This window comes from Lithobates pipiens, unplaced genomic scaffold (assembly GCF_037356315.1).
Source record: "Lithobates pipiens isolate NorthernLeopardFrog02 unplaced genomic scaffold, aLitPip1_a1.2 Scaffold_22, whole genome shotgun sequence".
In the NCBI taxonomy this organism is placed as follows: Eukaryota; Metazoa; Chordata; class Amphibia; order Anura; family Ranidae; genus Lithobates; species Lithobates pipiens.
Genome location: NW_027507784.1, coordinates 262406021 through 262428781, shown reverse-complemented (window position 1 = coordinate 262428781; position 22761 = coordinate 262406021).

Genomic DNA, 22761 nt, shown 5'->3' with positions numbered 1-22761 from the left:
TTGTATTCTTCGGATCAAGGAGAGGGACCATTACTGGCTGGCCACTCTCCTTGATCCACGGTACAAGGGTAAGGTTGCCGACCTTATCTTGCTGTCGCAGAGGGAGCAGAGGATGAGACATCTCTGGGAGGCCTTGCAGAAAGGTCTGTGCAAAGCGTTCCCAGAGACTGGGAGGTTACAAACTCCTGGTCCTGGACAACGTGTTGCTGAGGCATTGGTCAGAAGGAGCGGTGGAGAAGGTTTTAGTCCGCAGCCCCAAGGTATGATCGGTTCCAGCAACCATCGCCAGCATCTGATTTACATGGTGCAGGAATACCCAGGGGCAAGGTCAGACTTGGACACCTTTCCCACCGAAAATCCTCTGGCTTACTGGGTCTTGAGGATGGATCACTGGCCAGAGCTTGCACAGTATGCAATTGAGCTACTGGCCTGTCCTGCATCCAGCGTTCTTTCGGAACGCACCTTCAGTGCTGCTGGTGGCTTTGTTACCGATCACAGGGTGCGCCTGTCCACCGACTCAGTTGATCGACTGACCTTCATCAAGATGAATCAGTCTTGGATCAGCCACAGCTACCAAGCACCTGAAGCTGATGTAACTGAATCATTTTTTTTTAAATATCACATCCCTTCAAGACTGCCTATGCTGATGCTGAGTGACTGTCCTGTTATGTTGATTGTCTATCCTCTTCCTCCTCCGCTGATATGTTGGAAGAACATTTTTGGTTCTGGGTGATGCCACCAGCCCAATTTTTCAGCCCCTGTTTAACAGGGGCGTTTAATTACAATTTTTGATGCAATGCTTTGCAGCAGGGCTCATTCCTGCACCACAACTACAGTATATGGGAGAGGTTGCAGTGTCGTGGCACCAGCACCAGAACCAGCAGCCCAATTTTTCAGCGCCTGTTTAACAGGGGCGTTTAATTACAATTTTTGATGCAATGCTTTGCAGCAGGGCTCATTCCTGCACCACAACTAGAAAATATGGGAGAGGTTGCAGTGTCGTGGCACCAGCACCAGTGCCAGAAGCCCAATTTTTCAGCCCCTGTTTAACAGGAGCGTTTAATTACAATTTTTGATGCAATGCTTTGCAGCAGGGCTCATTCCTGCACTACATCTAGAGTATATGGGAGAGGTTGCAGTGTCGTGGCACCAGCACCAGTGTCTAAGGCCCAATTTTTCAGCCCCTGTTTAACAGGGGCATGTAATTACAATTCTTGATATAATATTTCACAGCAGGGCCCGTTCCTGTGCCCACCCAGAGTAACTGTGAGGACTTATAGTGTTATGACACCAGCACCACAACCACCAAAGGTCAATTTTTCTACCACTGTTCAACAATGGCATGTAATTACAATTCTTGATATAATCATTCACAGCAGGGAGCTCCAGCGCCCACCAAGAGTCACTTTGAGGGCTTACAATGTTGTGGCAACACCAACACCTTGTTCTGCCATTTCTGCAGAGCATATACGGCAGGCCCCTACTTTCAAACATCCAACTTACAAACGTCTCCTACTTGCAAACGGAAGAAGACAACAGGAAGTGAGATGAAAAAATACGGACGGCAAAACAAATTATACAGGGGTGATAACCCTTCCCTATGTTTTCCAAAAAGCTTAAAAATTGATTTTTTGACTGGAGCTACACTTTAAAAATGTACCAGTTCAAAATTACAAACAGATTGTACTTAACACAACAAATCTACACAGTCCCTGTCTTGTTTGAACCGCCTGTATACTGCTGTTCTGAGTATATAGGGCCTGGGGATCCCACGTCTTTCCTTTTTTAAATATGGGTACGAGGTTCCCCTTAATATCCGTACAAGACCCAAAGGGGCTGGTAATGGGCGGGGGGGGGGGGCTACCCATGCCATTTTTCTCAATGATTTTCATCCATATTGCCGGAACCAGATATTGCATTAAAAACTCAAGCAGTTTTAAAATACTTTTTTTCCGTTAAATGTCATCTTGTGCAGGGACTGTTCTAAACACGGGAAACACGTGGCACTTCACAGGCATTCTATAGACCCCCCCCCCCCCCCGGCACGATATTTAAAGGAATATGTCACTTTTTTTTTCACTTTAATCGTCATTAAAATCAGTGCTCCCGCCAAAACGGCCATTTTTAAAAACATTTTAGGCATTGACCCATGTCCCCTGGGGCAGGAGCCAGGTCCCCAAACCCTTTTTAGGACAGTATCTTGCATATTAGCCATTTCAAATTAGCACTTTTAATTTCGAACGTTCGAGTCCCATAGACTTCAATGGGGTTCTAAAGTTCGTACGAATTTTCGGTCCGTTCGAAAGTTCTGGTGCGAACCGAACCGGGGGGTGTTCGGCTCATCCCTATTGCCGACTCACCTAAGGCAGATTTACTGCTACAGGGCAGCTATGCTGTACAGAATCATGTATATATACATGGCCCTGCACTTCTGGGTATTGGGCTCGAGTGCGTGCTGCTGGCGGCACACTCTTGCTGTGATTTTACACAGCGGAAGCTAATCAGTGGGTCCCATGGACCTGATGTCCTCCGGCACCCGCTGATTGTTCTGCACACAGGCAGAACGGTGATCTGCCAATGTAAACAAGGCAGATTGCCTTTCTGTCAGTACAGAAGGCATGGATCCTGTGTTTCTGTAAATTCCTTCTACTAGTAAAAGCACCTTCCCTTACTACACTGAAACATTAGCTAGGCACACAGTTAACCATTTGGTCACCCCTGATGTTAACATCTTCCCTTCCAGTGTCACTAGTAATTAATAATGTCACTGGCTCCCAAAAAAGTGTCAAAAAGTGTCAATTGATGTCCAATTTGTCCGCTGCAATATCGCAGTCCCACTATAAGTCATTGTTTACCATTAATACTAGTAAAAAAAAAAAAATATCCCATAGTTTGTAAATGTTATAGCTTTTGCACAAACCAATCAATATATGTGCAAAAAATAAAAACCACAGAGGTGATCGAATACCACCAAAAGAAAGCTCTATTTGTGGGAAAAAAAGGATATACATTTTATTTGGGCACAGCCACACTATTGTCACTTAAAGTAATGCAGTGCCATATTGCAAAAAATGGCCTGGTCGGGGGGGAGGGGGGTAAATCTTCTGGAGGTCAAGTGGGTAATAAGGAATAATCATTCCTTACTCTATCCAAAATCATAAAATAAGTTTTGGGCTTGACATACAATTTATTAATGCACCCCCACCACACATTTTTTGTTCAATCCTTCTGCCATTGAGCTTAATTATTCAGTATTTGTTCAAAAATAAGTGTTACATTTTTCCAGAATGTGTGTTAATAGTTTTTTTACATACTTTATTTATTTTGAAAAATATACTGTAGATGCAGGACCTGGCCACATTCTTTTTCACACAGGTTTATCAGGTTGTGCAGAAATATACATCTCAATCTGAGTCATTTGGTAAAGTTGTCTTTCAGTTTCATTATTTTGTACAGAGGTACTTAGTGTCTAGGATGGCCATGCCCATACTGTAATTTTTTATGATCCATAGGAGGTGGGGAAAGTATGGGGTGAGGGATGTGGGGGGAAGCTGTGGAAGCTCAGGGAGATAAGAACTTGGGGGAATTAGTAACAGGGGAAAGGCAGGCTTAGGTGAAAGGGATTAGGAGTTGTAGTAAGATATGTCGGAGAGGAGCCTGTAAGGTAAACAAAGGGGGAAGAGTAAGCCGAGGATAGGATGAGGAGAAGTAAGAAGCAGGGGCAGACAGGTGGGGAAGGAAAAAAGTATAAAGAAAGGGTGTGAAAATCAGAGAGGGGGGTTCACAAGGGTCAAATATATCATTAGGACCTTTCAGTGTAGTTTTGCCATAATACCTGTCCTGGTGGGTTGATATAAAGGAGAAGGGAGTTCCATGCCAGACCAGTAGGCAGGGTACCTGGGACAACGTGCTTACAGTATACAGTGCATTAATCATAACTTTCCCCAGGCAGCAATAATATTCTCCTTCACTTTTGTACACTGCATTACATACACCGTAACCCTGTATTTTGCTTTACATACTACTGACCTCAGAACTCAGTTTGTTTACTCCTAACCCCTGAATTCTGCAATACTTGCTACTAACCCCTACACTTTGTATTGCATACTACTGACCTCTGAGCCCTTCAATACTTACTTCTGAACTTTTCATTACTTACTACTGACCCCAGAACTCTGCATTACTTACTCTTGACCAATACAACTCTGCCTTACGTACTACTGAGTTTTACACATTGCATTACACTGATCCTTGCAGTCTGCATTATATAATTTTGCCACATCCACCATTCACCTTGGCGTGCTCAGCATGCCACCTAAATTTTCCGCCTGAGTGACTAAAAGGGGACACAAATCCAGGCAAGCTATACAGGGCCCCGTGATTTTTAATGGCTGCCCTGAGTAGGCCATAGGATTCATGCCAAGATCAATGTCTGTATGTGGGGAGGTGCAGCATGGTGTGCAGAAGAGGGAGCGGGGGTCTCCAAGAAAACAGGTTTAATGACAGAACTATATTGTAGTAAGGCCCAAGAAAACACAACTACCTGGTGGGGAGACAACCCAACCGGGTGCACTCAAATAATGCTGCAGAGGACAGGGTAACAGCAGGTCTCGGATGCTCCAACAGCATCTCTATCAAGGGATAGAATGTGGTCTGGCCAGTCTGTGCCCAAACAGGTGTCAGGTCACCTGAGAGGCCAGGTGACAGATGCACACCATTGGGGTCAAAAGTGCACCTCTAAAGTAGTGGACCCTATGGCTGACTGCATCGGATGGAACTCTGGGTGATTCAGGAAAGCAGGTCCACTGGAGCACCAACATGGATCCCACTGGGAGCTAGAGCATAAGATTCCCCAGGGTGCGGAGTTTAAGATCCAGCAGGTGTTCACCAGAGCCTCAAGTGGTGAGGATGGACTGCGCTGCAACTGGCTTCAGGTTGCGGCTCCCAGGGTCTCCCAGCTCACGCTCATGGTAGGCTACTGGAGGATAGAGACGAAGCAGCAGTGCAGAACAAGGGATAGTCAGGAGATAAGCCAAAGGTCGGGGCAACTAGGAGACAAGGATTGACAAAGAACATGCCAAAGGTGCCAAGGGTATCAAGCAGGCAGGGATAGTCACAGAACAAGCCAAGATCGGTAAACAGAAACAGACGTAGAGCACATGGCAAGAAGCACACAGGAAGCCAAACACACAATATTGCGTGGGCAAGGCAGGCTTGGACAGCACGGTGTTAAATAGTGTATTCTGTAGAGGCTAGGGTGGAACCACGCTGAGGGAAGATCACTTAACCATGCAGGTGTGAGAGTGTAGGCCCTAAGACTGATACACAGACCAGAGGTAAGCAGACAGACGGGGTATGAAAGTATTACGGCAGATTCATAACAACAAGGGAGGTTCAACAAAGGATAGCATGTCCCTGCTTTTTCCCTAGTAATCAGCAACCTCTTCCTACCGCTATTACTGTCCCTGTCAGATGGGTGATCTGTCCCTACACTACCTACACGTGGAATGCACCCAAAGCCTGGGAGGCAGGGTCTTAAATAGGCTTGGCCTGACCCAAGATGTCACATGTTATGGCAGCATCAAATCCAGCCAGTGACCCAGGAAGCCATCGAAGAACCATGTTCCGCTTGACTCCAACTGCAATGCCGCTATGGTCGAGCACCACCTGCAGTGGAGAAAGACTGTGCCTGCTTACATGTAAGTTTCTCAATAATATCTTCCACAGAAGCCCAGAGAATTTTTAGCTGAGGACATTCCCCCGAATATGTGTATCAGTGTTTCTATATGAGATGGTCATCTCCAACACTCCTATTTTGTGTAGGAGGATGGGCATTTTGTTCCATCTTGTCAGAAGTTTATAACCTGTTTATTAGATATTGTAGTCATGTGGGCTAATTGTAAGGTCTATTTGATTTAGTGTCAAGAAGGTCCCAAGATCATCTTTCCATTTTTAGAATAGGAAGGGTTTCGGGATTCTTGTGCAGTTAAAAGCAAATGACGAAAAGCCAGAGAGTGATGAATTGGACTGAGATCTAAGCATTTGCTTTCAAAATGTGCAACTGGTCTATACAATTCTTCCTGGGAGGAAATACAAGTAGGGGCTTGGCTGTAGGGTCCATTCACATCACATGCAGTGCAGTGCTTTTTCCGCATGAAAAAACATGGAAAGTAGGTTATATGGATTTTAATGACATAGTTCATACCAGTGCAGTGCGTTTCGGTTCCAGAAATAAAAAAAATAACACGCTGCTTTTTTCCTGCACAGAATTGTACTGGTACATGGTAAAAAGAATGAACAATGCATAAAAAATGCATTGGACCCCAATACAGCGGGGGGAAAAATTGGAAAAAAAAGCATCTGGAATGCATCTTGAAATGCACGAAAAAATTAACAAAAAAAACGCACCGGAATTTTTGTGATGTGAACAGGCATGTAGAGTTCTGTTTGAGTCTAGGCCCTATTTAACCACTTGCTTACTGGGCACTTAAACCCCCCTCAGTCCCAGACCAATTTTCAGCTTTCAGCGCTGATGCACTTTGAGTGACAATTACGCGGGCATACAACACTGTACCCAAATGAAATTTTTATCATTTTTTTCCCACAAATAGAGCTTTCTTTTGGTGGTATTTAGTTACAGCTCGGAGTTTTATTTTTTGCTAAACAAACAAAAAAAGATGCAAAAAACAAAAACAAAAAAATCATGTTTTAATAGTTTGTTATAAAATTTTGCAAACGGGTCATTTTTCTCCTTCATTGAAGTGCGCTGATTAGGCGGCACTGATAGGCTGCATTGGTGGGCACTGATGGGCTGCATTGGTGGGCACTGATGGGCTGCATTGGTGGGCACTGATAGGCTGCACCGGTGGGCACTGATAGGCATAGTTAAGGCGGCACTAATAGGCACAGATAAGGCGGCACCGATGGGCACAGATAAGGCGGCACTGATGGGCAAAGATGGGCACAGATAAGATGGCACGGATGGGTGGCACGGATAAATGGCACGGATGGGTGGCACGGATGGGCACTGATAGGTACCACAGATAGATGGGACTGATGGGCACTGATAGGTGGCACTGATAGGTGGCTCTGATAGGTGGCACTGCTGGGCACTGATGGGCGGCACTGCTGGGCACTGATGGGCGGCACTGGGGTGCAGCACCTTTGAGCAGATTGGGTGGCACTGTGGGTGGCACTGTGGGTGGCACTGTGGGGTGGCACTGTGGGTGGCACTGTGGGTGGCACTGTGGGCACTATGGGCACTGACGGGGGGCACTGACGGGGGGCACTTACTTTTGCTTTTATTTAATTTCAGGATGGCACTGCGGGAGGCAGGTGGGCACAGGCAGGTGGCAGGTGGTCCCTTGTATTGATGGCCGTGATCGGGACTGATGTCCCGATCACGGCCGCCGGTGATCGGCTTTTTTTTTTCTCTCCTCGCGCTGTCAGTGCGAGGAGGAATAATAGCCGATTACCGGCTCCGTTCTATCACATGATCAGCTGTCATTGGCTGACAGCTGATCACGTGATAAGGGGTCGGGATCGACCCCTTACACGGATCGGTGATCAGGCGAGTCTCACGGACTCGCCGATCACAGAGCGCGCCGCGCGCGCCCCCTCAGGGGGCGCGCAGGCCGCTCGTAACCGGGACTACGTCAATAGACGTAGTCCCGAAAATGTAGGTCCGCGCTAATGCCGTCATTTGGCAATAGCGCGGATCTGAAGTGGTTAAAATGGCCACTAAGGCTAAAGCCGCGTACACATGATCAAACAATCCGCATGTGTGTGGGCTCCGGCTGACTTTTTTTACCCAAAAGTCCGGCGGACTAAGAAAGTAGTTTTGCACATAAATATGTCCACCGGACAATATGGCCGAGTATGTGCTAGTCCGCCGTACTTTTGAAATGAACTGACTTTTCCCGACTGGGGAAAAGTCTGCTCATTTTGAGCGAGGCTCCAGGTCACCTGGTATGGACTTAAATGGGAATCCCTACGCTGAAAAAACGGTGTGGGGGTCCCCCTCTAGGTCCATATCAGACCCTTATCCGAGCACACTACCAGGCAGGACAGGAAAGGGGATGGGGACGAGCGAGCGCCCCCCCTTCTGAGCCATACTAGACCGCGTACCCTCAACATGGGGGGTGCTTTGGGGAAGGGGGGGCCGCACGCCGGGGGCCGTTTTCAGGGGTCTTCTCGTCGGACTCTTCTGCTATCTTCTGCTAGCTCTTTTACTAGCGGAGGAGCCCGGCTTTCTTCTTCGCCGCCGCCCTCTTCTTCCGACTTCGGGGGTCTTGTCCCCCTCTTCGGTTCTTCTTGCCGGGCCACCGCGCCTTCTTCTAGCTCTTTTTCAAGCGGTGGCCCGGTCTTCTGCTGCTGCTGTCTTCTGGCCTTCTAGACTAGACTAGAAGAAGGCGCGTTGGCCCGGCAAGAAGAACCGAAGAGGGGGACAAGACCCCCGAAGTCTGAAGAAGAGGCCGGCGGTGAAGAAGAAAGCCGGATACAGTAATAAAATCTGATGGTTTTATCACAAGGTTGCACATTTGGAGAAATGAGGGCGGCACTGTGCTCAGTACAAAATCTCTATTCTGATCACTGAGTTTGGAGCTCATCAGACCACATAATTTTCACACTTCATGCCGGTTCACACTGCAGCAACTTGGGATCCGACTTGTCAGACCTCAAGTTGCCCCAAGTCGCTGGACATAAGAAATTCCATTGAAGTGAATGAGAGCCGTCTCAATATACACTACTGAAGTTGCTCCGACTTCAGAAAAGGTTCCTGTACTACTTCAAAGTGACTTCTAGGCAACTTGTACCCATAGATTTCAATGGAAGTTACCTCCAAGTTGGATCTTCATCTATATTGAAGCCACTTTACAGGAAAAGGAAAATAATTTACACAGGTACTTCCCGCATTTACCAGGCAACCCCCTCCCTCCCACAGAGCTGATTATTCTGTGATTGGCCGCAGCCAAAGTCGCCTGTCCTGAAGGCAACGTTAAGTCGCGCTGAAGTCGCCTCCAATTTGTCTTGCAAAATTGCGCTGTAAAGTTGCCCCTGTGTAAACCGAGCCTCACTCTCTTTAGCAGTGTGCACAGAAGGAATGCAAGTTAATTTCCAATGGGACCAACTTCTGCTGGCTCGGCTTGCTGGGACATTATGTCCGCGTTACTCTGGGTACTGCACTTTTTGTGTTGTATGATGAAATCGTATTGCTGGAAATTCAAGCTCCAATTGTGTAACGTGCAGTTCTCCCCGAATGGAATGGTTTAACTTGATGAATAGACTGCGGTTAGTACAGTGTTTAAACTGATATAAATACATGGTTAAAAACTTCACCCCCGGAAGAATTGATTGGCTGCTGAATGATCTGGCCATTTTTTTATTTGGCACGGCGTCGTTTTAACTGACAATTGCGCGGTCGTGTGATGATGCACCCAAACAAAATTGATGTCCTTTTTTTTCCACAAATAGAGCTTTCTTTTGGTGGTATTTGATTGCCTCTGTAGGTTTTTCTTTTTTGCGTTATAAACCAAAAAAAGCGACAATTTTGAAAAAAATCACAATATTTTGTACTTTTTGCTATAAAAAATATCCCTTTTTTTATTTTTTAAAGTGAATTTTCTCTCAGTTTAGGCTGATATTTATTCTTCTACATATTTTTGGTAAAAAAACAATCACAATAAACGTATATTGATTGGTTTGAGCAAACGTTAGAGCATCTACAAAATAGAGGATAGATTTATAGCATTATTATTTTTTTTTTTTGTTTTTACTAGTAATGGCGGTGATCTGTGACATTATGGCGGACACATCGGACACTTTTAACACATTTTTGGGACCGTTGCCATTTATACAGTGCTATAAAAATACACTAATTACTGTGAAAATTTCACTGGCAGGGAAGGGGTTAACACTAGGTGGCGATCAAGGGGTTAACTGTGTTCCCTAACATTTCTAACTGAAGTGAGAGGGGACTGACTAGAGGAAATTACAGATCGTGGTTCCTAACTATTAGGAACACACGATCTGTCACTCCTCACAGAACAGGGATTTGTGTGCTTACACACATACAACCCTGTTGTGCCTCTCATGCTCGCGATCGCTCATGCGGGGGGTCATCGCGACCATCGGCCATGAGCATCGGCAACCCCGCAGTGCAGTGTGCTCATGCCTGCTTTCCCGATCCCGCAAGCCAACGTATAGCTACGATGGTTTGGGGATCGGGCTGACCTGTCAAATAACGGCGGCTGGTCGGCAAGTGGTTAAAGCATTAAAATTGTAAAAATGGTTAATAGAAAGGAAAAATGCTGCAAGTAAGCATTTAAATTGTATGATTTTTATATGCTTTTACCTCCATTATGTTAAGTTAGTGACAAGTGGGCCGATTTACTAAAACTGGTAGAGTGCAAAATCTGGTGCAGCTCTGCATAGAAACCAATCAGCTTCCAGGATTTATTGTCAAAGCTTAATTGGACAAGTTAGAAGCTGATCGACTACCATTTATTTATTTATTTATATTTAATATTCTAAGCATGACAGGTAACCTGCAATATATTATTTTTTGGTTTAGCTATGTTTTAAATATGTTTTTAAATATATTCTTTAAAGCCCCATACACACGATTGGACTTTGTACAAACGTTCCCGTGGACTTTTGTACAAAGGGCGTTAGCCGTAAGTTTGTATTGCATACACACGATCAGACTTTTTAGGCAACAAACACGAACGTAGTGACGTTTCAACGTACTGATGACACTTCAAAAGAGGACGTTCAATTACTCCAGCACCACCTTTGGTCAACTTCTGTATTGTTGTCTGATCTTTTGCATTGATTCTGAGCATGCGTGTTTGTACTTTGTACAAAAGTCTGATGGTTTTGTGTACACACGATCAGACTTTGCTCCATCGGACTTAGGTTGTCAAAAAGTTTGTCCGTTCGCACAGCCAACAAAAGTCCAATGAAAACCGAAAAAGTTTGTCCGATGGAGCGTACACACAGTCGGATTTTGCTCCAAAACAGCTAATTTGCATGTTTGTTGTCAAAAAGTCAGATCGTGTATGGGCCTTAAGAACATAAAGGTCAACTATTACCTCCATGTTTGTTCAGCCTACACAGACACACATCCATTCTGATTGTCCCTGAGTTTACAGAGACTGTGTATCATGTCTTCTCAGAAGTTTTGTGTTTATCTCTCATCTGTACTTTAATGTTTTTCCCATCCAAGCTATTGTAGTTGAGGCAGTTGAGCACAAAGATAATCTGTATTTAGTTAACTGAGATATGCACCCAAAGAAATGATTAAATCTTTTGTTTGCTTGGTCAGTAAGATATACTATATTACCAAAAGCAAAGGTTTCTGACTGTTTAACCACATACCAAATACGCACTGTACTAGGAAATAACAGATATACAGAGAGATATGCACAATAGCATAGTGAGAAAACAGAGAATGTTCTGAAACACTTGATTCTACTGGATAGAGTTCTCTTGCTCTTCCAAGTATATACAAGCTCTCTTCCTTCATAATTTTCTATAGTAAGGAACCGAAAACCTCCATCACCCCAACCCAACCCTACCCTTTCAAATCACACTGTTCCACCTACTCTCCTCCCCCCTCCTTTTCTATCTGCCCTCTCCCCTAATACCTACTGCTAGCCCCACTCTTCCCAAACTGCTAACTTCACCCCTCCTTCCCCCTTCCAAGTTCCTTGCCCCCTAATACAGTCACCATTAGATTCTGCCATGGTTTACATTACACCTCTCTTGAGTATCAGAAGCTTGAGACTCTGATATCTAATTGCTGTAAGTTGTTTAGTGTATAGCCTAAAGCCCCGTACACACGATTGGATTCTCCGTCAGGAAATGTTGGATGTCAGGCTGTTTTGGCGGAAAATCCAACCGTGTGCATGCTCCATGGGACAAATGTTGTCAGACTTTCCACCAACAAATGTGGGCTAGCATGTCTTCAAATTTTTCACCAAACACGTTCTTAATTGTTGGCCAACATTTGTGTGACCGTGTGTATGCAAGACAAATTTAAAACAACACGCTTCAGACAAAATTCCACGGTTTTGTTGTCAGAAAGTCTAATCGTGTGTACGAGGCATTACACTCATATTGTTCTCAAACAAAATAAGTGCTAATTGTAAAAAGTAGGTAAATCAAACAACAATTATCACAAATACATTGTCCGCACTGCCAGCGATTAACTGCAGTAATCACTGCTGGACACACAAAGTGCGTTCAACAGCGGTCATCACAGCTAATCGCTGGCTGTGTATAGAGCCACAAATGTGATTGTAGCCTAATGCCACATACACACGATCGGTTTTCCTGTCAGAATAAACCCCAAAGGTTTTTCCAATGGAGTTCCACTGAAACTGTTGTGCGTACACACGATCACACCAAATTCCAACCGTTTACAACACGGTGACGTACAACACATATGACAGGACTAGAAAAAGGAAGTTCAATAGCCAGTAGCAGCCTCCATCTAGTACTTGATTCTGAGCATGCGTGGGTTTTTTGCGCCTCGGAATTTCCACAGACAATGGCATTTTCGGATAGGAACTTTTCCCGACCGAAAAATTGAGAGCATGCTCTCAATCTTTTGCTGGCTGGAGTTCGGCCAGCAAAAGTTCGATGGAGTGTACACACAGTCGCATTTCCCGATGAAAAACTCTCATTGGTTTTTTGCGGGCCGAAATTCCGATTGGGTGTTCAGTAAGGAGTTAGTCAAACAGTTGTGTATTGCACACTGCAATGTGAGTTCTTTTTATATTGCTTTTAAATAACATTTTAAAAGGTTTTATGCTATGCAAGTCTTTTCTTCCCTACTTTTGATGAGTGCCAATTGAAAGGCAAGAAGAGCCTGCACATTAGAGGAGGAGAGAGAAACAAAGAGAGAGTGAATTCAGCTAAAGCTTGCGTTTTCAACCAACTTAAGCTGGGTACACACTACAGTCACTATGGTCGGAGCCGCTGTACTAACCATGAGAGATTGGTTCAGGGATCTCCCCCACTGAGATGTTGGCTGAGAGCGCTTATCGGGAGTCAGTCGGCTGCTGGTTTTCCAGCATGCATGTCTCACATAAGGCCATATACACGATACGAAAATCGGATGGAAAAATTCGTACAACGAGCTGTCTGACGATTTTCGAATCGTTAGTATGGTGCTTTCGACAGCCGATTTGACTTTTTCGTCAGACAAAAGCTGGATGTGCAGACTATAAAATTTTTGATGGATGTGAACTCAATGTCAAAGTTACCTAATGTCCGATTTTCGTTTCATTAGTACGCTTTTCGTATGAAAAAAGACTACGCATACTCAGAAACAAAAGAATGCATACAAAACTATTCAACACATTACGTCACTTCTGACGTTGTATTCTGTCGTACAAAATTTTTCGTATTGCGAGTTACGAAAGGGAGGACCCCCACTATGCCAAAATCCTGCTGTGTGGGCCTTTGGGGACGGGTGTGTCTGTGGAGGTATCCCATTCCACTCGTCCATTTCCTGTTTTTCCTGTTTTCCTCTCAGTGACACGAACGCTGCATCATGATGTCACGCGGCATCGCACGTCATGGCGTCCTGCCTTTGTTTAGTATAAAGTTGCTCCATGTCTGGCTGGTGGATGTTGCTGGCCTGATGCTAAGCGCCGCATTGCTCTGGCCACACTTGGGTGGATGCTGTGCCGTTTTGGCACCAAACTTACAACATAAAAGGCACCCACCCATCTAGACCATGCCAGAATCAGCGGGAACACCCATGGTTATACCTTTTGGTCTTCAATAGGTAAGCAAAACAAGACGAGGGTATTACACTCTGCAGTGTTATCATTGGACCTGGCAAATTGTGAAGTGGCACACTTGGGCAAAGTTGTATTTATTATTTTGTTTTTAGACACTCATACCCCCTTTTGGGAACTCGTGGGCGTGGTTACAGACCTGGTGAGCCCCCCCCCCCCCTCTATAGAAGTAAGCCTGGTGATATGCCTTCACAAGGTGTGTAACAGTTTAAATTGTAGACTGATCTATATAGATCAATATATGTGGTTGCTAGTTCTTTTTCCACTACTTTTACTACCATCAGTATTTCCTTAAGATATTATAATGTATTCCCAGATTCTAGTTCAGCACAGCAAGCTGAGGACTGGAAGCATATTTGAAAGGATACATTCAATCAGTCTGTGGAGCTATATATTACTGATTGGAGGCACAACAATCTTTAAAGGTAAACTTGTACCTATTTGGAGGTTGTGTTGGTTGTTTTTTTCTCTCATATATCTATTCACTATATTGCAGATATTGACTGGGTGTGTGTGATATATGGGTCCTTTTTCCCATCTATACAATTTACCTTGGTTACATTTTTTTTTTGATCTTAGGTAAGAAACCTTTTTGTCATGGTTTATATATATTAGGGATGTACCGATACCATTTTTTTTATGAGTACTAATCCTTTTTGTTTTTTAGTACTCGCCGATACTTACCACAACTGTTTTTTTTTTTTACTTCAACTGCCAGCAATGGTACAAAGCATTGAAAAGTTATTTACAAATTAAATATATATATATTTATATACAATATAAATAGATTTTTTTTAAATTGTGTTAATATATATACGTGTAAAATATTTTTATGTTTATCGTTTATAAAATAGACATGAAAAAAAAAAGCAGGTAAATAATTAAATGGTAGAGAATAGAGAGTTCATTAAGGCTGATTAGAGTAAATTAAGTGTTAGTAAGGGGTTAAACAGAGGAACATTTGTTCATCCCTTTGATCTGCAGATGAAGAAACAGAAACATTCAAAAAGAAACAATGTTTCTTTTTATTTTAGTGTTTCAGCATGATGTTAATAAACATTGCCGGCCGCTTTTTTTTTGACAGCTCCAATTACCCACTGACAGCTCAAAGAACCGAGTCTGAAAGTATCAGTTTCAGGTATCGGTGCATTTGCAGTACTGATACTTGTGCAAATACTCGATATCGACACCAATACTAGTATCAGTGCAACCCTAATATATATGCAATTAATTAAAGGGGTTGTAAAGCTTCATTTTTTATTTTCTAAATAGGTTCCTTTAAGCTAATGCATTGTTGTTTCACTTACCTTTTCCTTCAATTTCCCTTCTAAATGTTTTTTTTCATTGTCTGAATTTCTCACTTCCTGTTTCTCCTCAGTAAACTTCACACCATCATCCGAGCGGTGTTTAGTCAGCCAGAACAGCTTACTGAACAGCTTACTGAGGAGGAACAGGAAGTGAGAAGTTCAGACAAAGAAAACAAAGAAAAAAAACATTTAGAAGGTAAATCGAAGGAAAAGGTAGGCAAACCAACAATGCACTAGCTTAAAGGAACCTATTTAGAAATAAAAAACAAACCTTTACAACCCCTTTAAGGGAAGATCATTGCCTAATGGGTATCTAGAATTCATCCCTTGCTTTATCCCCAGAAATCACCAACAATCTTGGCTAGATCACAGAATTTGAAACATGGAATTTTCAAGGGTCGGGATTTCTTAATTATCTTTGTATTCACACAGGTGGATAGAAATCACTTTGGTTTCTGAATTACCCTATGGGGTAATCTGATTCTGAGAATCACCAGGCAAGCATGTGTGCAATATTTTGTGTGTCTATATGTATGTAAACTGTCCTTTTTGTTCATTGTTCCAAGATCTTTACATATTGTCTACAATGTTATATATACTATAACACTATAATACTAAACCCCCATACACACTATCAGATTTTCTACAGATTTTTTCCTTCGAATTTCCAAAACCATATAATATGAGGTCAAACCTTAGGAGTTTCAATTTGTATGCAATCGGGCAGGCCCTTGCACTACATGGTTTTGGTAAACCTGAAGACAAAAATCAGCAGAAAATATGATAGTGTGTATGGGGCTTTATGGTACTCTTTTTCATTGTTTTAAATTTTACATCAGCATCTACCCAGTTATGTCCTGAGGAAGGATTTTGCAAAACGCATTGACAAAAGTTCATGGAGGAGTTTATGGACCCTTTTTATTCATACAACTTGTACAGTATATGTGTCCATGTGGACTTATATCCATATCTCCATGTTTATCATATTGGGTATTGTTGATTCTGTTAGTCAGTAGGGTGCTGTGTATGTTTTATGTCTTTTTAAAATCAACATATTTTTTAATAAAAGTGTATATTTTAGATAACTATCGTCTCATGATGTGCCCACAAAATCCATTTGTTTTTTGATTGTCGTTGTTCCAACTCATTCAAACCTTTTTTCTGTATTGTGCGTAACCTCTTCACTTTCGACATGAGACTAGCATGCCACAAACAACAGATGTTCGGTCATCCAAAAATCTAAGTATGTGTATGGGCTATACACGCGGGCAGAATGTTGCCTGTTTTTTTTTTTTAACCGGCAAATGCCTCCCAACATTCTGTCCATGTGTAGTGGGCTTTAGAGATAAGTCGTCAAAATCATCTGGTGACTGCTTATCTCTTAAAGAAGTTGTAAGATCAGAAGGTTATGTATCTGAATGCGTTCTATGCATTAAGACCCCTCTCACACTGGGGCCGCTCAAGCGGTAAAGTGCTTTTGGGATGTTATTGGGGTGCTTTTAACCACCGCTAGCAGCCAAAAAGCTTTTCAGGCACTTTGGAATTGTTGGCCATTCATTTCAATGGATACAGCGCTCCCAAAACTGCCCCAAAGATGCTGCTTGCCGGACTTTTTCTAATGTCCCGCAAGCGCACCATCCCAGTGTGAAAAGTCACACTGAAATGAATGGGAGGCGGTTTTCAGGCTCTTTCCAGGCACTATTTCTATCGCTAAAATCCTGGAAAACGCCTCAGTGTGAAAGGGGTCTAAGATAAAAAGCCTTCTGTGTACAGCAGCCCCACTCAGCTCCCCTAATACTTACCTAAGCCCCATCTCTGTCCAGCAATGTCCACAAGTGTCTTGGCCATCTGAGACTCTCTCTTTTGATTGGCTGAGACACGGAAGTGGCACCATTGGCTCCTGTTGCTATCAAAGTCAATCAGACAATCAAGAGAGAAAGTGGGCTGGGCTGGGCCACAGCTCTATGTCTGAATGCAGACATGAAGCTGTGACTTGGATATAGCAAGCTGCTTGCTGTAGGGCACTGGACAGGAGGCAGGGGCACAGAAGAGGGACCTGAGAAGAGGAGGATACAGAGTGGGTAAGTATAACATGTTTGTTATTTTTATAGAAAAAAAACAAGACTTTACAATCACTTTAAGCCAGCCATACATGGATCAACATTTGTCCGGTTCTGCAGAGTCCAGCCGAATATGGATCAGTGTATGGGCAGGCTAGTAGTACAAAAGTTGATGAATCAGTCGACTTGTGTACAACCAGCCTGTATTTTTTTTTTTCCCATACGATCAGTGCTGCTGGGTATAGCTGGCAACATTGATCATTTTATTCTGATGCCAGGGAAGCCTCCCCACTGTCAAAATACAATACCACAGTGAGAGTGATTCCCCCATCCACATCGAATGTGTTGATGTGGAATCAAGGTATTTTCTTTTGTTCAACCCAGTGGTTGAATGAAAAAGAATTCATAATGTAAGGGCTGCCTTAGGGTGTGCACTGTGGTGGATAATTGACAAAATTGGAGGAAGACACGCAGTAATTGAAAACAGTTTAGGCACATCTTGCACTGGGCACTTTATTCCCAAGGACAGACGTTGTCGTCATCTGGTTTGGAAAACAAGGAATATTATCGGAGTGGAGTATTTTTTATGAAATGCACGGTATTATTGATACTTGTGCATGTAATTACTGCTGATTATAACTGTCACAATTCCAATGTGTTATTTTTAACTACTTGAGATCCGCGCTATAGTCAAATGACGGCTACAACGCGGATCTCGAATTCCGGGACTACGTCTATTGACGTCGTCCCCTTTAAGGGCTCCCCGCGCGCTCCCGGGAGCGCGCATCGGGGAAAATCTGTGTTGGCCGTGTCCCCTGGACACAGCCAATCACAGATCGCTGTAAACGGCCAATCACAGCGGCCGTTTACAGCGCGATCGCTGCCTCCAATGGGTGATGATCTGAAATGTAAACAAATGAGATCATCACCCATTGCCGAATCTGTCTCCTCACACAGCGATAGCGTGTGAGGAGAGAGATACCGTGAGTGGAAAAAAAAGTGTTTTGTGCCATCTGTGCCCATATCTACCCTGCCAGTGCCCATATCTACCCTGCCAGTGCCCATCTCTACCCCGCCAGTGCCTACCTGTGCCCACCTGTGCCCACCTGTGCACCATCTGTGCACCATCTCTGCAACGTCAGTGCCCATCTGTGCACCACCAGTGCCCGCCAGTGCCCGCCAGTGCCCATCTGTGCACCGCCAGTGCCCGCCAGTGCCAATCGGTGCCCATCTGTACCAATCGGTGCCCATCTGTGCCGCCTCAGCAGTGCCCATCTGTGCCGCCTCAGCAGTGCCCATCTGTGCCCATCTGCTGCCTCATCAGTGCACATCTGCAATAAATCTGCACATCTATGCAATAAATCAGTGTACATCTGTGTCTGTGCCGACTCAGCAGTGCCCATCTGTGCCGACTCAGCAGTGCCCATATGTGCCACCTCAGCAGTGCCCATCTGTGCCCATCTGCCGCCTCATCAGTGCACATCTGTGCAATAAATCTGCACATCTGTGCAATAAATCAGTGCACATCTGTGCCGACCCATCAGTGCCCATTTGTGCCACCTCAAAAGCACCCATCTGTGCCACCTCAAAAGCGCCCATCTGTGCCACCTCAAAAGCGCCCATCTGTATAATCAGTGCACATCTGTGCCGACTCATCAGTGCACATCTGTGCCACCTCTGTGCTGCTTCAACAGTACACATCTGTGCCACCTCATCAGTGCACATCTGTGCCACCTCATCAGTGCCCATCAGTGCAGGCTTAACCAGCAACCATGGCTAAACGAGTCTTTTCTGCCGAGGAGGCGTACCAAATTCTTTCCACAACCGACGAGAGCAACGGGGAGCTCTCCTCTTCAGATTCCTTTTCAGATTCAGATTCTGAAGCCGACATAAATTATGAGCCAGTCCTCAGCAGTGAAACACTGACTGAATCCGAGGAGGAAGATATCCGGCCCATCAAACGAAGGCGTTCTAGTGAGGCAGTGCCGTCCACCAGCACCGAAGTGCCATCCATCAGCACTGCAGTGCCGTCCACCAGCACCACCGTGCCGTCCACCAGCACCACAGTGCCCCGGCAAGAAAGGCCAAGTACCAGTGGGGTGTCATCTCAGCCCCAAAGGGTTAGGAGCCATGCCGGCTTTCCCTATGCCCTTCAGAACCCCTTGTGGCTGCCTCCTAATTCAGGAGAGGCCAATGTTCCCCCTTTCACTGCCCAGCCAGGAGTCCAGGTGGACACGGAGAATTTTACCCCAATAGATTTTTTTTATTTAATTTTTACGGAGGATATGTTGTCGTCAATTGTGGCCCAGTGCCACCTGTATGCACAACAATTTATTTTGCAAAATCCGACCTCTTATTATGCCCGTCCCTACGAATGGAGAGACCTAACGGTGTAGGAGTTCAAGGTTTTTTTAGGCCTCACATTTAACATGGGACTCAACAAAAAAATCAATTGCGTACCTATTGGTCAACCCACCCCCTCCACCACTCACCGCTCTTCTCCGCTGTAATGCCCAGAACCAGGTATCAGAGGTTCTTACATTTCAGCGACAATTCCCAGTGCCTTCCACGAAATGATCCAAATTACGACAGGCTTTACAAAATTCGACCAATACTTAATTATTTTTCAGAAACATTCTCCAAATTGTTTACCCTGGACCAACACATATGTGTGGATGAGTCCCTTATTAAATTTAGCGGCAGGCTTAAAATGAAGCAATTTATGGTTCACATATTCATTCATAGTGTACAAAGGGAAGGACACCCAGCTGCAGCCCCCTAATTGTCCAGACTACTTGGGATCCAGCGGAAAAGTTGTTTGGGACCTCATATACCCCCTATTGGATAAAGGCTACCACCTGTATGTAGATAACTTCTACACATCTCTGCCCCTGTTCCACAACCTTCACCGGAAGAAGACGCGAGCATGTGGCACCGTAAAAAGGAATCGGAAGGGCTTTCCTCAAAGTCTTGTGTATAAGAAGCTGCGAAAAGGAGAAACCGCAAGTCTGAGAAACAAGGAGGTTCTGGCAGTGAAGTGGAGGGACAGAAGGGATGCATATATGTTGTCTTCTATCCACAATGATACCTTTGTGGAAATCCCCAGAAGGAATGGCCCCGTAAAGAAACCAAAATGCATTTACGAATACAATTTGTTCATGGGGGGAGTCGACTTCAACGACCAAATGATGGAACCATATCTTGTCACAAGACGGACATACCATTGGTACAAAAAAGTAGCAATTTATTTTTTTCAATTGGCCATTTACAATTCCTATGTAATTTACCGCAACTCCACCCAAAACCCCAAACGTTTCTTTGGCTACCAGGAGGAAGTTTTCACAGCCCTTATTTTCCCAAACGGCCCACCAGAAAATATCCGATCAGATGTTATTAGTCGACTCTCCGAGCGCCACTTTCCCAATAAAATCCCTCCCAAACCAACAGGCCAAAGACGTCAAAAAAGATGTAAGGTGTGTACCAGAGCAGGAGTCAGAAGAGACACATCTTATTATTGTGCACAATGTCCTTCCCAACCAGGCCTCTGCATAGGCGACTGTTTTCGGCGTTACCATACTTCAATAAATTTTTAGTGAAGTATGGTAAACATAATCCTCAGTTCCTGCCTTCATACACCTTCACACCCCTTATGCCACTGCCTGCTCTGTAACTGACCCTGGCTTGTTATTGGACCACTCTTATGCCTGCCGATTCTGTACATACCGCTGGCTGATCTGGAACTGACCCTGGACTGTTATTCGACCATGCTTCTGCCTAACGATTCTGTACATACCTCTGCCTGATCTGGAACTTGTATTCCGCAACTGGACTAGTGAGATTCAACACGGGGTCTCACATATGTGAGGGGCTCCAGTATAGTTTTTCTGCAAGAAGAAAACAATTTTCTTTGTTTTCTTATTCCTAGATTAGGGTCTGGAGACTCGGAGGCTTCAAAGAGATTTGGGAGGGAGAAGCCTCTACCCCTATCCCCATTTTGTCCTGAACGAGGCTCTACTTCTGTCTGCTGCCTGTAGGACTTACTGCTGTCATGCCACACAGACCACACCACAAGGACCTGCCTACTACCAGGACCAATATTTTTGGCACTGCTGACATCTCTGCACTGACCCTGGACTGTAATATGGACAGTATCCCTGCCTGCTGCCTGAAAAACTGTGTTCGCTGTTGCTGACCAAGTCCCTGCCTGCTGCCTGGACCAGTGATATCCTCCTGTGGACAACTGCGCTTCTAAAACCACAGGTAATCTTTTCTTTACCCTTTGCTCAGCATAATGTATTTGGGGGTGTAATTCTTGGTATGTGCAGGCTATGTGTTCCTGGAACGCCGACGGTGTTCCTTGCATGTTGCGCCTCTGTATGTGGCCAGGCTGTGTAAACGTCTCACACATGTGGTATTGCCATACTCAGGAGGAGTAGTAGAATGTATTTTGGGGTGTTATTTTTGCTATGTAAATGCTGTGCGTTGGAAATATCTTATAAACGGACAACTTTGTGTAAAAAAAAATGCGTTTACATTTTTTTCCACATTTTCCAAAAACTTCTGGAAAAAAATTAACCATTGAAAAGACTCATTATGCCTCATAGATTATACGTTGGGGTGTTAGCTTTCCAAAATGGGGTCATTTTCTGGACGTTTCTATTGCCCTGGTGTTCCAGGGCCTTCAAAACTGTAATAGGTGGTTGAGAAATGAAATGTGTAATTTATGCTCCTAGAATGCCTGAAGGTGCTACTTCAAAATTAGGCCTCTGTATGTGGTCAGGCTGTGTAAAAGTCTCACACGTGTGGTATCGTTATACTCAAGAGGAGTAGGAGAATGTATTTTGGGGTGCTATTTTTGCTATGTAAATGCTATGTGTTGGAAATATCTTATAAACGGACAACTTTGTGTAAAACAAAAATGCGTTTTCATTTTTTTCCACATTTTCCGAAAACTTCTGGAAAAAAATGAACCATTGAAAAGACTCATTATGCCTCATAGATTATACGTTGAGGTGTTAGCTTTCCAAAATGGGGTCATGCCTCTGTATGTGTGTAAAAGTCTCACACATGTGGTATCGTTATACTCAGGAGGAGTAGGAGTATGTATTTTGGGGTGTTATTTGTGGTATGCACATTCCGTGTGGGAGAAATAAGCTATTACAATGAAAATTTTGTGAAAAAAAAAAAATCGTAATTTTGCAAAGAATTGTGGGAAAAAATGACAACTTAAAATAACTTACCATGCCTCTTACTAAATACATTGGAATGTCTACTTTCCAAAAAGGGGTCATTTGGGGGGCATTTGTACTTTCCTGGCTTGTTAGGGTCTCAAGAATGGAGATAGGCCTTAGTACATCAGATGTGATCTTTTTTTGCAAATCTTTATGATTTGCACCATAGCTTGTAGACTCTATAAATTTCACACAGATCATATAATATGCAATAATTTGGGTTATTTTTACCAAAGATGGTTAGTAGTATAAATTGTGGCCAAAATTTATGAAGAAAAATTGCTAATTTGCTAAATTTTGTCACAGAAACGAAGAAAAATTCATTTTTTTTCAAAATTTTCGGTCTTTTTTC